Below are 18,409 nucleotides of genomic sequence, written 5' to 3'. Positions count from 1 at the left end.
AGGAGAGGCCCAGTAACAATATTCAGCTATGCCATTAATTCCTTCCTTCGCTTACTGATCACAGGCCCTACTGCATGCTGGGAGACAGTTGTGGCCATGTGCTACAGGGCCTTACAGATGGTGCCATTACCCTGGGCATTGTCTGCATAGATTGCATGTGTTGCGCTTGACTGCTTGTGTGAAGCAACTGCTCTCCTACTGTTTCTGGGTGTGGGAGAGGGGCCAGGGCAGTCAGACACAGATTCCCAGGTGGGAGAATGCAAGTCCTTTTGTGCAAGAAGACATATTTCCCTTCCAGCACAAACACAGGCATGGTAGTCAGCACTCTGCTGTGGCTTAGGCTCCCAACTTGTGCACCCACCAAGCCCCAAGAGCTGGGGATGAGATGATGAAGAGGTGTCAGCACAGTACTACACTGACTGTTCTCGAAACTGACAGCAAACCGGAAACTCAATTTGAGAAGAGACTGAATGTCAATTTAATTCAATTCAGCAAATATTTATTGAGCTCCCATATGTTCCAGGACTGTTCTAGGGACTAAGATTCATCAGTGAATAAAAAAGACAAAATTCCCTGCCCTTGTAAACTTATATTCTCTCTCAAAAAAGGTCATTTTCTAGTCAAAATACGGAAGCAACTTAAGTGTCCATCAACAGATGAATGGATAAAGAAGATGTGGTGTATATATTGATATATATGTACAATGGAATACTACTCAGCCATAAAAAAGAATGAAATTTTGCCATTTGTAACATGGATGGACCTGGAGGGTATTAGGCTTAGTGAAATAAGTCAGACAGAGAAAGACAAATACTGTATGTTATCACTTATATGTGGAATCTAAAAAGTTAAACAAACAAGTGAATGTAACAAAAAAGAAACAGACTCACAGATATAGAGAACAAACAGTGGGGAGGGGAAGGGGGGTAATATGGGGATAGGGGATTAAGAGGCACAAACTACTATGTATAAAATAAGTAAGCTACAAGGATATATTGTACAGCACAGGGAAAACAGTCAATATTTTATAATTACTATAAATGGAGTATAATCTATTATACTCCATAATAGAATTTTGAAAAATTTGGAATCACTATGTTGTACACCTGAAATTAATACTGTAAATCAACTATAACTTCATTAAAATAAAAGTAAAATTAATTTGGCAGGAAAAAAAAAGTCATTTTCCCACTTTTTTATCAAGGTCCAATATAGTTATTGTGGATTTAAGGCTGGAATATCCTAAAGTCCCACTAATGAACTCTTACCAATCTACCATCTCAGAGAAGCCGAACACAAACAGGGCTGTATGAAACTAACCAAAATGGGACTTCTTAGACCCACCAACGATTTTTAAGGCAGAAACAATGATTCTCCAGCTGATTCTACTTTCCCTGTAAAAGCAATGCCAACCAGATGGTCCCTGGACAGAAAGAGTGGGCTTCTTACAAGTTATATCAACTGCTCCCTCACCTAGCCTGACTAATGTGGGGCTCCAGAACCTAGGGCATCAAAGGAGAGGGATTTGGCAGGCTCCAGGTTACAGGAAAGCTTTCATGAATCTTGCTTTTCCTCTCAAAGCTTATCCCAATAAAAGAGCATCTATTTGTGCTCTTAGTGATGACGCTGTTATTGCCCAGTGGGAGGAGCCAGAGTGAAACATTAGGCTGGGTTTTGGAGGGCCACAGAGGAACCTTTCCAGAGAACACCTCAACACAATGCATCTAAAACCAAAGTCCCTCTTTGTAATCCATCCTCATCCCCTCAAACCTGCTGCTGCTGGTCCTCCTTGTCCTTCTTTCTCCTCTTCCTTTGAGGTTCCCTATTTGGCTAACATAACCATGACTACCTTCTCATCACCTTTCTGGAAGACTCCCTGACTTGTACCCTCTGTGCCATTCCATCCACCATTCAGCCTCTGAAATGTCTCTCCAATTCCCCCTCTCCATCCCCACTGCCTCAGTTGAGGCCCTTGCCTCTCACCTAGACTCAAGCCATCACCAGCTCCCTACTTTAGGCTCTCCTCATGACTGTCAAGTCAGGGCTTTTGATAAAATACACTCACGGCTATATGTCACTTCTGGGCATAAAAACCTCTGGCTCTCAGGTCCATCTCCTTCACAGGTCATACCTTTGTCCCCTCCAAGCCCTGCCATTCAGAAATACGGGCATCTCTCACTAAACATTGCTGGCAAGAAAATGCTAACCAGGAGCCTCATTCTCATTATTTAAATGGGAAAATTTTTCATGCATTACATCTCAATCCAAAATCCTCAACCAATTTTCCAAGCATAAAACACAAAACACAGTAAAATTCCTGTGTATAAGCAACAAGCTAACATGTTAGGTTGTAAAATATTTTTAAATTTATATTTCTGTATTTCTTTATTTAATAAATTGTGGTAAAATAAGGATGTAAAATATTTAAAACTGTACTTCCTGATCACTAAACCATTAATATGGCCTCTTTATCCATATAACATGCTACATGTCCCTTTAGTTGACATTCAGAGCCTTTCCAATTGTCTTCTGTGAACTTTGATATGCTACCAATATATTTGGAATAAACCTAAAGGCTTTCTCTGTTGAGGTCCCTCCCTCATTACTTTGTTTAAAAATGCATTGAGTTTGGGGGACATATATCTAATATTTTCCCTATGTAAGTATTGGTAGAAAAGGATTGTATTGATAGGCATATATGTTCTTTTTTTTTTCTTTTTCTATTAGTTCTTTATTACAGATCTTTTTTTAAAAATATTTATTTATTTATTCATTTTGGCTGTGTTGGGTCTTAGTTGCGGCACGTGGGATCTTTCCCTGTGTTGCACGGGCTTCTCTCTAGTTTTGGCATGCGAGCTCCAGAGCATGTGGACTCTGTAGCTGCGGCTCGCAGGCTCTCTAGTTGTGGTGTGTGGGCTTAGTAGTTGCCCCGTGGCATGTGGGATCTCAGTTCTCCGACCTGGGATCAAACCTGAGTCCCCTGCCTTGGAAGGCAGATTCTTAACCACTGGACCACCAGGGAAGTCCTGAAAGGCCTATATGTTCTATGAAGAAATGTTCTACGTGGAAAACTGGGGAGAAGTTCTGTAGGGTATGCTAGCTCTTATTCTTCCCAGAATACCCAGGAGTTTTTATACCTCTGTGCCTTTGCCCACACTGTCTCAGTACATCTGTCTTTTCCCACGTGGGGAACATGCAATTGCCCTTTGGATGTTTTCATCCATCCCTCTATCTTGGCTCTCACAGTCTGGCTCCAATACTACCTCCTCTTTTGATTCTCTCCCTGACTATTACTCCCAGTAGTATTAGGTGTCCTGCATTACTCTGGACATTCCTCTGTCAGAGCTCTTGTTTTTATATTGTAATATTTTCAGATCTACCTTATACAACTCTGAATATATATCAGTCAGAATCATCTACATGATGCTATAGTAATAAATCACCTCTGAATCCCAGCAGAAGGACACAACAAAAGTTTCTTAATCACACTATGGGTGTGGTCTGGGCAGCCCTGCAGAGCAGCTGTCCTCCACGTGTTGGCTCAGTGTTCCAGGATGCTTCCATCCCATGGTACTGCCCTATCAGTAATTGCTGTTGCCATTCCCCTGGAGAATCACACCTCAGTTCTTAAAAACATCCACTTAAATCACATTGGTTAGATCAAGTCACAGTGCCATGAGTAACTTCGAGGGGTGGGGGGAAATACAATTCTTTCATGTGCTCAGAAAGACAGGAGAATCAGACATATTAAAGAGTAACACTAATATCTAACACAATAGACCCTCAACAGATGTTCGCAATGTTCCAATGTTTTGTCAAGGGAGGGAACCAAACTACCGTCTACTGACCGTTTACTGTGGTTAGGACTTCCTTAGACATTTTATATCACTATCTCAATTAATTCTCATCACAAGCCAATGTGAGATAAAATTATTCTTTTTTTATGATATGGAATCAAAGGCTCAGAGAGTTTAAATTATTGGCCAAGGTTACACAGCTAATAAGTGATACAGCTGGGATTCAAACCCTGGTATGTCTCATTCCAACCCTCCCATAATTTCTTTTTTTTTTTTTTTCTCCCTTAATTTCTGAGGAAGTCATATTCTCTTGGCCTTAAGAAATCAGTGAAGTAGAAAAGAAGGCTGATCAACTTATTTACTCCTTTAAAAGCCCTGGCTCTAAGTTCAGTCACATTCTGAGGTACCAGGCATTAGGGCTTCAACATACAAATTTTGGAGAATACAATTCAGTCCATAATACACTTTAAAAAGAAACATTTTCCTCTAGCATCTGGGATGATACGGAGGCTTACCTCCACAAGGAGCAGACAGATCCCATGTTCCCTCCATTTTAGGAACCCACAGAAGTTAGAAACAGCAGGCTGTACATCTGAAAAACAAAGTGCTGACACATGTGTGGAAAAACCAACTCGGGAGGCCCCAGGGTTTTTCTGATGTAGTGCATCATGGACATTCCCACAAAGTAGCTTCTGTGAGGGCCTCTCAGGCAGGTCAGGCGAACCTCATGGCACCCTGGTATGTGCGCAGCCCCAGAGCCAGAAGCTGCACTCCCCTGTGGGCCCAAGTCCTGGTGAGTATTTCTCACTGAGAAAGTTCCCTATTATAGGTGACCCTAAACAAAGTCCAAGGCAAATGCCAGACGGCTTCCCTTCCTTCTACTCTGCAATCCATTCTCAGTGCCACTTAGGAAACAGAGCTGAGCAGCCATTCCTCAGGATCCCCAACACCCATAGGAAGAAGCCGTAGGAGATACTGAGGATAAAATGAGAACATCTCACATGCATCTAATCAGAGTTCCAGAAAGAGCAAAGAGAATGGGGAAGAGGAAATATATGAGGAGACAATGGCTGAGAATTTTCCACTGTTGATGAAAACACCAATCCATGGCTTCAGGACATCTAGTGAATCAAGCAGGATAAATGAAAAGAAATCAATACCTAGATACATATAGCAAAAGCCTAAAACACCAAGGGGGAAAAAAAAACTTAAGAGCAGCCAGAGAGAAAAGATAGATTGCCTACAAAGAATTTATAATTAGAGTGAGAGCTATTTTCTCAACAGCAAAAAATTAAAGCCCAGAAACAGCACAGTGTTATATTCAAAATGCTAGAAAAAACTGTTAATCTAGAATTCTACGATCAGTGAAAATTTCCTTCAAAAATAAGGATGAACTAAAAACATTTTTTTTAAATTGAGTTTACTTTTTAGGGCAGTTTTAGGTTCATAGCAAAATTGAACAGAAAGTACAGATTTCCCATATACTCTCTGACCCTACACATGCACAGCCTCCACCACTATCCACATTTCCCACCAGAGTGGTACAGTTTTTATGATCTATGAACCTATACAGCTTATCATTATCACCCGAAGTTTACATTAGGCTTCACTCTTGGTGTATGTTTTACAACTTTTGGCAAATGTATAATAACATGCATCTGCCATTATGGTGTCATACAGAATACTTTCACTGTCCTAAAAATCTCCTGGCTCCACCTTTTCATCCCTCCCTCCCTCCTAAGCCCTGGAAATCACTAATATTTTTTTTTTTTTTTTTTTTTGATGATTTAATTTTTTTTTTTTTTTAACATCTTTATTGGGGTATAATTGCTTTACAATGGTGTGTTAGTTTCTGCTTTACAACAAAGTGAATCAGCTATACATATACATATGTTCCCATATGTCTTCCCTCTTGCGTCTCCCTCCCTCCCACTCTCCCCATCCCACCCTTCCAGGCTGTTCCAAAGCACCGAGCTAATATCCCTGTGCCTTGCGGCTGCTTCCCCCCAGCTATCTACCTTACTACGTTTGTTAGTGTGTATATGTCCATGACTCTCTCTCGCCCTGTCAAAACTCACCCTTCCCCCTCCCCATATCCTTAAGTCCGTTCTCCAGTAGGTCTGCGTCTTTATTCCTATCTTACCCCTAGGTTCTTCATGACATTTTTTTCCCTTAAATTCCATATATATGTGTTAGCATACGGTATTTGTCTTTTTCTTTCTGACTTACTTCACTCTGTATGACAGATTCTAGGTCTATCCATCTCATTACAAATAGCTCAATTTCATTTCTTTTTAAGGCTGAGTAATATTCCATTGTGTATATGTGCCACATCTTCTTTATCCATTCATCCGATGATGGGCGCTTAGGTTGTGGAAATCACTAATATTGTTACCGTTTCCATAGTTTTACATTTTCCAAATGTCATATGGTTGGAATCATACAGTATGTACCCTCTCCAGATTGGCTCCTTTCACTTAGTAATATGCATTTAAGGTTCCTCCATGTCTTTTCATAGTTTGATAGTTCATTTCTTTTTAGTGCTGAATAATATTCCATTATCTGGATGTACCACAATTATTTATCCATTCATCTAGTGAAAAACATCTTGGTTGTTTCTAAGTTTTGGCAATTATAAATAAAGCTGCTGTAAATATTTGTGTGCAGGATTTTGTGTGGATATACATTTTCAACTCATTTATGTAAATACCAAGGAGCATGATTGTTGGACTGTATTAGTTTTTATTAGAAAATGCCAAACTGTCTTCCAAAGTGGCTGTACTGGGGGCAGGGGGAATTGGATGAAGGTAATCAAAAGGTACAAACTTCTAGTTTTTAGATAAATAAGTACTAGGGGTGTAATGTATAACATGATAAATATAATTAACACTGCTGTACATTATGTATGAAAGTTGTTAAGAGAGTAGACCCTAAGAGTTCTCACGCCAAGGGAAAAATTTTTTTCCTATTTCTTTAATTTTGTATCTACGTGAGATGATGGATTTCACTAAACTTATTGTGATAATCATTTCATGGTGTATGTAAGTCAAACCATTATGCCGTACACCTTAAACTTATACAGTGCTGTATGTCAATTACACTCAGTAAAACTGGAAGAAAAACAAAATCAAAAACAAAGTCACTGTATCATTTTGCATTCCCACCAGCAATGAATGAGAGTTCCTGTTGCTCTACATCCTTCTAGCACTTGGTGTTTTGGAGTTTGGCCATCCTAAGAGATGTGTAGTGGTATCTTGTTATTTTAATTTGCAATTCCATAATGACATAAAATTTTGAGCATTTTTCATATGCTTATTTGCCATCTGTACCTCTTCTTTGGTGAGGTGTTATTCATGTCTTTTGCCCATTTTAAAATAGGCTAAAAACATTTTAAGAGGAATAAAAACTGGGATAAACCAATAAACTCTCACTAAAAGAACTTTGATAGATTGCACCTCTGCAAGGAGAAAAATCATCTCAGAAGGAAGGTCTGAAATGCAAGAAGGAATTACCCAGTTACTATTTTATACAGGATGATATTATTTTCCTCCAGAAATGATTTATTTCACTTTAGCATAAGGACAGGCCATCTTAATTTAGTCTGAGATGGGTGATAGAAAGCTGGGCTTTGGTTTTAACAGACGGGTTTATTTTGTTAGTTCTTATTCTGAGAGTATAAGTCTTCAGGGGTCCCAACTGAAAACCTGGCAGTATTTACAGGAAACCCACCTACCTGGTGGGCACTGAACTTCCATTTTTGTTCCATCTTACCCATGAGACCGCCTAAAACTCTGCTTTATCCACAGTCCAGTCCCTCAGCCACAGCTTTTCTGTCAGCTTCTCTGTGGCTCAGCTCCTCAACCTCTAGAAAAATGCTTACTGGTCAGTAAATGCCTCAAGGCAAAAGCTGTGCCATGTCAGGCTCACTTCTAAGTTTCCTTCTCTCTAGGACCTTAGTATCTTAAGTCTTCACTGCCTTGTTAGCTCTCTGATTTTTAAAATAGATTTTAAAATCTATTTAAAAACAGCTTTCTTAATTGTTCTTAGCCAGAGGGCTAGTTTGTGCAAGCTGGTCTAAGTCTGAGGGATGGCTGTACATTGAACAGCATGTTGATTGATTACCCACCTTTCTTGCCTCTAGGAGCAACTTAAGGTAACAGCCATCACTATAAATCCCTAAGCGTCAAAGATCAAGGCAGCCTGGTTGCCACTATAGCCTTGCTGCCAATTGTAGTAATTATGCCCACCTTTTCTCTGATGATTAAGTGCCCCCAACCTGGCCACTGCCATTCTAGGGATCCCATCATGCCCATGGATATTAGGGAGTCAATGGAAGCGTCCCCCACCTTCAACCCAGCTTACAGAGAACATCCACTACCAAGCTATGCAATGATGCCTGTTTCTCCTCACTAGTGCATCCCTTGCTGTGTTACTGAAGGAGTGTTCTCTGTACCCTCTAGGGAACGTAGTCAGAGCTTCAACACCACAGAAAGGAAGTTCTGGCACCTCCATTTCATATTCTGTAGGCCTTCATCAGGGTCAGGTTTCAAAGAGCCATTCCAGCAAACTGTCAAGATTAGCTCTAGGTGTTCTTGCCAAAACATTAAATCCTGAGTCAGTAAGTAGCCCCCATGTCAATGAATTCAAACCTACTCAACACTTATGTTCTTCTAGACTAATAGCCTCAGGTCCACTATGCTCTAGATTCTGACAGTACATATTAGTGAGCTCCTGCAGGCCTTTCACTTCCTTGCCAAGACTGTATGTCAGTTTTAAAGCTATAGCCTCTCAGCTTCAAACCTACTTTCTATACTCTGCTGGAACTGGGGTTCTGCAAACCAATTTCTCCTTTGCCAGCTCTTTCTCTGTTACAATCTGTCAATAGCAGAAGCTAGACTAGGAGGCTGAGGGAAGAAGGGACTTGCTCCTTTCTGTTTGCTTCCTATTCCTTATTTTTGTTTCCTACTTCCGCCTTTAATATTCATATTCCTAACCCTAAGGTTAACCCTGGCAGCAACAGTTTGTTCCAGTAGCAGCAACTGATTACAGTTGGCAGTTTTTCCCATATTCATAGAACCAGCCTCAGCACAACCTCATTTCCCTCTGGGACCGCAGCATCAGCCAGTCAGCACCCCCTCAGAGGTCTGGATCCCATTCCCATAAACCTATTTCCTGAGCTCAGAAATACTACCAACAGTGAGGCAGTGCCCCCTTCTCAGAGGTCTGAGTTTCAGGCCCTCCAAGGTACTAGGTTTTAATATTGTTAACCCTTTCCCTTTGATCCCCAGCCATACAGGTGGTAATTGCTTCCCACAGTTGCTAGCTTCATAAAATACCTTATTGTTCCCTTTTTATTTTATTTATTTATTTATTTATTTTTGGCTGTGCTGGGTCTTCGCTGCTGTGTGCGGGCTTTCTCTAGTTGCAGCGAGCAGGGGCTACTCTTCATTGTGGTGCACGGGCTTCTCATTGCGGTGGCTTCTCTTGTTGCGGAGCACGGGCTCTAGGCGCACAGGCTTCAGTAGTTGCAGCACTCAGGCTCAGTAGTTGTGGCGCATGGGCTTAGTTGCTCCGCAGCATGTGGGATCTTCCTGGAACCGGGCTCAAACCCGTGTCCCCTGCATTGGCAGGTGGATTCTTAACCACTGAGCCACCGGGGAAGCCCTCCCTGTTCCCTTTTTTAAAAAATGTTTTCTTATTGTGGTAAAAGTCACATAATATAAAACATACTATTTTAACCATATTTAACTATACGGTTCAGTGGCACTAAGTACATTCACATTGTTGTGCAACTCTCACCATCATCCATCTCCCAAATTTTTCACCTTCCTAAACTGAAACTCTGTCCCCTTTAAACACTAACTCCCCATTCCCCCTCCCCGCTCCCCTCCCCTGGCATCTACCAATGTACTTTCTGACTCTATGAATTTGACTATTCTAGGTACTTCATATAAGTGGAATCAAACAGTATTTGTCTGCACTTATTAATGTGTATTGGAATGCATTTTAAGGTTAACTTAATATATGTCCTACAAACAGATTGTACCTTCTCTTTTTTTGTCCCTGTGCTATACAGTAGTCACTCACCAGCCAACTACTTCATACACAGTAGCGTACATATGTCAATCCCAATCTCCCAATCCATTCCACCCCCCACCCCTTTGGTGTCCATACATTTGTTCTGGACTTCTGTGTCTCTATTTCTGCTTTGCAAATAGGTTCATCTGTACCATTTTTCTAAATTCCACATATATGCGTTAATATACGATATTTGTTTTTCTCTTTCTGACTTATCTCACTCTGTATGACAGTCTCTAGGTCCATCCACATCTCTGCGCATGCACAATTTTGTTCCTTTTTATGGCTGAGTAATATTCCATTGTATATATGTACCACATCTTCTTTATCCATTCCTCTGTTGCTGGACATTTAGGTTGCTTCCATGTCCTGGCTATTGTAAATAGTGCTGCAATAGTTTTTTAAGGAACCTCCATACTGTTCTCCATAGTGGCTGTATCAATTTACATTCCCACCAATGGTGTGAGAGTGTTCCCTTTTCTCCACACCCTCTTCAGCATTTATTGTTTGTAGATTTTTTGATGATGGCCATTCTGACCAGTGTGAGGTGGTACCTCATTGTAGTTTTTTTTTTAAAATAAATTTATTTATTTATTTATTTTTTGGCTGCTTTGGGTCTTTGTTGCTGCACGCCAGCTTTCTCTAGTTGTGGTGAGCGGGGGCTGCTCTTTGTTGCAGTGCACAGGCTTCTCATTGTGGTGGCTTCTCTTGTTGCAGAGCACAGGCTCTAGGCGCATGGGCTTCAGTAGTTGTGGCACGCGGGCTCAGTAGTTGTGGCTCGCGGGCTCTAGAGCGCAGGATCAGTAGTTGTGGCGCAAGGGCTTGGTTGCTCTGCAGCATGTGGGATCTTCCTGGCCCAGGGCTCAAACCCGTGTCCCCTGCATTGGCAGGTGGATTCTTAACCACTGAGCCACCAGGGAAGCCCACCTCATTGTAGTTTTGATTTCCATTTCTCTAATAATTAGTGATGTTGAGCATCTTTTCATGTGCCTCTTGGCCATCTGCATATCTTCTTTGGAGAAAAGTCTATCTAGGTCTTCCGCCCATTTTTTGATTGGGTTGTTTGGTTTTTTTTTGATATTGAGCTTCATGAGCTGTTTGTATATTTTGGAGATTAATCCATTGTCAGTTGCTTCATTTGCAAATATTTTCTCCCATTCTGAGGGTTGTCTTTTTGTCTTTTTTATGGTTTCCTTTGTTGTGCAAAAGCTTTTAAGTTTCATTAGGTCCCATTTGTTTATTTTTGTTTTTATTTTCATTAATCTAGGAGGTGGGTCACAAAAGATCTTACTGTGATTTATGTCAAAGAGTGTTCTTCCTATGTTTTCCTCTAAGAGTTTTATCATATCCAGCCTTACACTTAGGTTTTTAATCCATTTTGAGTTTATTTTTGTGTATAGTGTGGGAGTGTTCTAATTTCATTCTTTTACATGTAGCTGTCCAGTTTCCCCAGCACCACTTATTGAAGAGAAAACCATAATTCCAAAAGATACATGTACCCAATGATCACTGCAGCACTATTTACAATAGCCAGGACAGGGAAGCAACCTAAATGTCCATCAACAGATGAATGGATAAAGAAGACATGGTACATATATTGTTCCCTTTTTGCTTTTCTTGTTTTCAAATGCCTGCTTAACAGTTATTTATATTCAATTCCCTCTATTAAAGTAACTGGTATAGTTTCTGTCTCCTGACTGGGCCCTAATTGAAACAGGCTATCTGAGATCTGACTCTGATTCTTAGCTCGGAGGCAGTGAGGGATGTTGAGGGAGGGTCACAAGGAGAACAAATGTCATCATGTGAAGCATATGTTTCAGGAGAAATAATTATTCTGTCTCCAAGCAAGGAGAAGCTACTCTACTCTGGTAATGGGGAAAGGGCTGCTTATGCCAGTTAAGGAAGCCTCAGAAAAACTGGGGCTTTCAAGAGTCTCAGGTTTTCCCACCCAAAATTTCCTATCGCAGGTCTCATGGTCTTACTCTTTCCCTATAAGAGCCCCAACTTTGATAAAGAAGAATGTCAAAGGTACACAACTATTCTCCCTTGAAGTGCTACAAAGACCTGCAAATAATCAGACCCTGAGCCTAATTTTCAGCTCAGTCTGCCTTATGGCTGTAGGAGATAAGGGTCTGCTATAAAGTTGCCATATACATATCCTAGTATTTGGAGCATATCTTAAAGTGGAATTAGAGTGCCCTGAGCCTATCATTCTCATTTGGTAAGGTCTCCAGTGCTGTCAGAAGAGTCAGTGTATTCTGCAATCCATATATAATAATTAACATGGTTCCCATAAATCCCAGCCACTGTAACTGCCATTGCCTTGTTCTCCATCTGCCCTTCACCCAAATTAACCAAAGTTTAAAGCTTAAGACATCTGAAAGCCACTGCATGGCAGAAGTTATTGCCAGGACTTCCCTGGTGGTCCAGTGGTTAGGACTCTGCGCTTCCACTGCATGGGGCACAGGTTTGATCCCTGATTGGGAACTAAGATCCTGCAAGCCGCGCAGAGCCACCAAAAATAAATAAATAATAAATAAATAAATAAATGCCAACCTACTTATTCTCAGCAGTAGGTTCCTCTTATTTTAGAGAGGTGAGCGATCCAACTCCAAAATTTCATTCCAAGGGTTCATTACACCTGATACTGATTGTCATAGCCCAGGTCTCCTCATAAAGCAGAGCCTGAGGCAAGGATTGAAACACTGACACTTTATTTGGGAGTTACAGTAAGTCCCCTACATACGAACCTTCAAGTTGTGAACTTTCAAAGATGCAACTGTGCCCCTGTATGCTGTTGTACTGTACTGCTGTACTTTTCAAGGTACTGGACTGTAAGATTAAAAATGTTTTATTTTTTGTGTGTGTTTGTTTGTTATTTATTATTTGTGTGAAAAGTATTATAAACCTGTTACAGTACAGTACTGTATAGTCGATTGTGTTAGTTGGGTACCTAAGCTAAATTTATTGGGCTTACGATCAAATTGGACTTACAAACGTGCTCTTGGAATGGAACTCATTCGTATGTAAGGGACTTACTGTATAAGCCCAGGTTGGTGAGGCTGAGGAAAAGGGGGAAGTGAGGGGAGAAGAAGTGAAGCAATGTGATGTGATACACTGGCCACAACGTCACACCGAGGCAGGAAGAAGCATAGCAAGTCTCAGCAGGTATGTTTGCTTGTCTCATGGAATTGCTGCAGAAATGCTGAAAGGAGAAAGTATACCTTAGAACAGTGCAGAGAAAGGGCAAAGGAGAGAGGAATTAATATGCCAGACTCCCTTTTCTCTCCCATACCCCATTTTTCAAGGTTTACTCCACAGGAGCTTACCCTGAACTTCCAAACCACATCACCCAGTCATCAGCAGCCACATAAGAAGCCAGACCTCATTCCACACGGTGTGGCATTTCATCTACGTCTGCAAGTGAAGGGGAGAAGCTCTGAGAAGGCACACAAACATGTGTCCAGTACAAACAGGAATTCCCAAAACTGACGTAAGAAGGCAAAGAAAATCGGAAGGGTTCTATAACCGTTAAAGAAATTCAATCAATCATTTAAAATCTTCCCACAAAGAATACACAAAGGCCGGATAGTTCTATAGGTAAGTCTCCACAAACTTTCAAGTCATATGTAACTCCAAACATACATAAACATTTCCAGAGAATAAAATTGAATATTTTACAATTCATGTTATGAAGCTAATATATATTATAATAAAATCAGAAGGGGATTGTATAAGAGTAGAAAATTATGATCCCATACTCACTCATGAACATGGATGCAAAACCTGTGAACAAATGTTATTAGTTCAAATCCAGCATGTATAAAAAGATATTACATAATAAACTAACTTGAGTTTATTCCAGGAATTCAAGATTCAATATTAGAAAATCTATTAATATAATTTACTATATTAACCAATTAAAGAGATAAATCACATTATATCAATGCAAAAAAAATTACTGAAATTTAAAATCCATTTATTATAACTACTTTTAGCAAAGCTGAAATAGAAAGGAACTTCTTTAAGCTGATAAGCTTACAGCAAATACTGTGCTCATGGTGTTATGTAAAAGCATTCCTCTGAAAGCAAGGACAATGCAAGAATGCCTGCAGGACCACTGTATGTGCCCTGCACAATCCCAGGGAGCAGCATTTACATCATAACCATTGCAGATTTGAATATGTATCATGAGGATTTCCTACCAGACAGGAGTAAAGTATCTTGAGGAAGAGGCTTTTTCTTCCAGTTTGCACAAAGGCAAGTGGTGGCCCTGGATAACGTTAACTCCATTTCTGTTAAAAACTGTGACTGAAAAAGAAAAAAAAAAAAAAAAAAAAAAAAAAAACTGTGACTGATGGTCCTGGACTTTGCAATAAGATTTTATAAGTAGTACTAATAAATATGAGGATTGTAACAGAAGACACAAAACTCATACATACATACACATATGTACATATATACATTTATATGTATGTATATGTGCAAAAGATACAATATGACAAAAATAAAACCCAAAAGAAGATAAAGTCAGTCCAATGATTATAAGGAATAAGACTTCAGCAAATTGCTGGATCAATATACAAAGTCAATTATATTATTACACATCACCAACAAATAGAAATGCAAGTTTAAAGAAGATATCACCTATAATACTTACAAAAATATAAGGTGCCAAAAAATAAATCTAACAAAATATGAGAGAAAATTTAAAACTTTACTGAAAGACATTTTAAAAGGACCTTAACAAATGAAGAGACCTACTATGTTTATGCATATGAAAACTCAATACCATAATTTGGAACTTAATCTAAAAATTAAATGCAACTTCTATCAAAATCCCAACAGTTTTTTTCATGGTACTTAAGTTGATTCTAAAATGTCCATGAAAGAATGAGAGTCTAAGAACAGCCACTGCAATCCTAAAGAGGGAGATCACAGAGAGAGAACTTGCCCCACTAGACACCAGGCTTTAATAGCTATGTCAGTCTGATACTGACATGGGGTAGAGCAGTGGTTCTCAACAGAGGGCGATTTTTCCCCCAGGGAACATTTGGCAACTTTTGGTTGTTACAGCTGGAGAGGACAGAGGGGATGCTACCATCATCTAGTGGGTAAAGGCCAGGATGCTACTAAACATCCTACACTACACAGGTCAGCTCCCACAACAAAGAATTATCACATTCAAACACCAATAGTGCCAAGGTTGTGAAATCCTGGGGAGAGAGGTAGACCAACAAATAACTAACAAAAAATACGACCTTGGGGTGGGCATATCCAGCAGGAAACAGCTGGAACACTCATGTTAGGCAACTTGAGGAGAGTTTACTTAATAAAGGGACCATTATAAAAGTGAGAACAGGGTGTAGGAAAACCATGAGGGAAAATGCAGTCCCCTGGGGCTAATCACAGGAGCTGTAACAGAAGAGGGAATAGTTACTGAAACTCTGAGCTCCAGAGGGCTGTGTGGAGAGGGCCACTGGTAGAAGCTGGGACACTCAGTCAAGGGACACAGCCAGCATGCAGCAACCTTGCAAGGAGAGAGCTGGGAGGACACATATCCTGACTTGACTGAGCTCCCAGCCAAACCCAATGGGGAGCCCGTCAGCAAAGAAGTCATTAACGTAGTCCACACAGGTCTCTGCCTCCCAAGTCTTGGGAAAGGTTAAAGAAGGGGTGGAAGAGGGTCTGAAGGAGCAAACAGAAGCTCTCCAGCGCCAACAGGATTTCGTAAATAAACCCCCAAAGTACAGATTATTAAGGAGAAGATGGATAGTCAACATTCCTCAAATTTACCATAAGCAGAGTGAAAAGACAAGCCACAATCTAGGACAAATATTTGTATCGTGTATAAAAGACAAAGGATTAGTTTCCAGAACATGCAACAAAGTCCTCATAATCAATAAGAAAAAGATAAATAACCCACTAGGAAAAAATAGGTAAATGACATGAATAAGCATTTCTCAGAACAGGAAACACAGATGGCCAATAAACATATAAAGAGATGTTCAAAAAAAAAAGAGATGTTCAACCTTGTTAGTAGTCAGGGAAATGCAAAATTAAACCACAATGAGATAACATTTCACACCCACCAGACTGACAAAAATGAAAAAGTCAGATATTACAAGTCTTGCCCAGGATGTGAAGTAAAAGGAATTCTTACATGTTGTAAAGTATAAGTGTAAGCAGGACAGTAAACTGGTACTTCTGAAATGTAGTACCTAGTAAAATGGAAGATGCATGTACTCTTTGACCCAGAATTTCAATCTACTGTGTATTCTAAAGAAATTCTTGCATGTGTACATCAGGAGCTATAAGCAAGTATGTTCATAACAGCACTGGTTTTTTTTAAATAAATCTTTTTATTTTAGAATAATTTTAGATTTATAAAAAAATTGTGAAGAGAGTACAGAGTACTCCACACCCAATTTCCCCTCTTATTAACATCTTATATAAGAAATGTACATTTGTCACATTGATGAACTAATACTGATATGTTATTATTAATTAAAGTCTATACCTTATTCAGATTTCCTTATTATTTGTCTAATGTCCTTTTTGAATTGTTTTTAATTGCTAAAATTGGGGGAAAAACATAAACGTCCATCAGTAGATAAATAAGTTGTCATTTATTCATTCACCAGATTACAGTAAATACAGTAAATGAACGTATAGCTACATGGTTCAACATGGATGAATCTGAAAACACTTTGTTGAGCAATAAAAGTCAGTTTTAAATATATCCAATGTGATCCCATTTATGAAAATGTCAAAAGTCAGCAAAATACAATCATATATAATTTGAGGATATTTACATATGTGATAAAACTATAAAGAACAGCAAAGAAATAATTAACCAAAAAATCAAGACAGTGGTTACCTCTGGTGGGGATGGAGTTGGACGCTATGGAAGAGACATCTTCACGGGGATAGGGTGGTGGGCACATGGGTTTTTATTTTGTTAAGCTTTAAACTGTCCATGTACATTTTATTTTATTTTGTATGTATGATACATTTCATAATAATAATTCTAAAGCTCTTACCCCCTTGCTCTTTTTTTTCCCCCTAAAGCATATTTTCCACACAGTCCTCATCCTCCAGAATTCTGGCTTAAGGGAAAAGATGATGCGTTAGTGTCAGAGGAAACAGGAACCCCAGCCCGCTATGCCCAAACCAAAGAAATGTGATTATGTCTCTTATCATCCTTTCAAATCCCACCACACATCATGGTGCTTCCTGTTTCTCAGAAGCTGAAAAAGGTGCTGACATAATGTAATGAGTGGAAGCAAGGCTGTTTATACAGATCCACCCAGAACCCTGGGTATCACCCCAGTGGACAGGCTGGACTCTCAGCTGTGGTCAGGTGCAAAGGCCAAACTCAGGCCCCTAGTTGGGGAATGACCCCAAGTTTGAAGATTCATGGAGCAGGTGACTCTCGCTGTATGAGTGAGCAAGGCCACATCATCTGCCCTCAAAGAAGCCTTGCACCACAGTGAAGGCACTGCTGGGCTCTGGGCTTGGACTCCAGCTGGGGCCTGGGGATGTCTGCCACCACCTGTGCCCTCAATTCCTCCACATCCCTCCCTCCCTTGTCTGGGCACGTGGTTGTTTATCCATCACCCAGAAAACACTCACCGAGCACCTGTGATGTGCCACTGTTCTCAGTACTGGTGACATGGCAAGGTGCAGGACACAGGCCTGCTCTAGCAGCATTACAGCATTACACCAGCAGACAGATCAGACAATAGGCGAATGAAACAACTATAAACTGTGGTACGTGCTATCCAGGAAAAACAGACAAAGGTGGAGGAAAATAACCCCATGCCAAGGTATAAGTATGAAAGTCAGGGTACCCAAGTTCAAATTCTACTGCCTATTCTCTGGGTAAGTTAACTAACCTTTCTAGGCCTCAGTTTCCCTTTCTATAAATTGGAAGTGATAAACAAAGTTACTGTATAGAGTTGACTGAACATTTATTCTTTCAAAAAATATTTGCTGAGCACCTCTATGTGCCAGGCACAAAGGATTAGTAGTGAAGATGACAGCAAGGCCTTGCCCACAAGGTGCTTACAAGGTGTAGTGGAGGAAGTCACTGGATAAGCAAAGGCCACTTCAGGTGGTGATAAGGGCTAGGTACCGATATGACAGAGGGAGATCAGGGAGGTGCTGGGGAGCAAGGGCCACCTTACATGTCAGGGAAGGCCTCTGTGCTAATGGTAAAAAGGAGCCAGCTCTGGGGAAGTCTGGGGGAAGAGACTGCCAAACAGAAGGACTACCAAGTGTGAAAGTCCTGAAGTGGTGTGAACTTGGTGCGGTTGAGGAGTAGCAGGAAGACAGAGGCGGCTGGAGCACATTAGTTCAGGGTCAGGAGACAAGGCTGGGGAGGGAAGGGAGGGCCCATGCAGGCCATGAGAAGACTTGGCATTTCTTCTACTATGGGAACTCACTGAATGTTTAAAGCAGAGGAGGGACATTACCTGACATGTTCTTAAAGATCTCTTGCATCTGTGTGGAAACAGATGAGTGTACTAACG

The sequence above is a fragment of the Phocoena phocoena genome, chromosome 3, assembly GCF_963924675.1.
Source record: "Phocoena phocoena chromosome 3, mPhoPho1.1, whole genome shotgun sequence".
In the NCBI taxonomy this organism is placed as follows: Eukaryota; Metazoa; Chordata; class Mammalia; order Artiodactyla; family Phocoenidae; genus Phocoena; species Phocoena phocoena.
The sequence above is the reverse complement of the archived record's forward strand: the minus strand, read 5'-3'. Positions refer to the sequence as shown.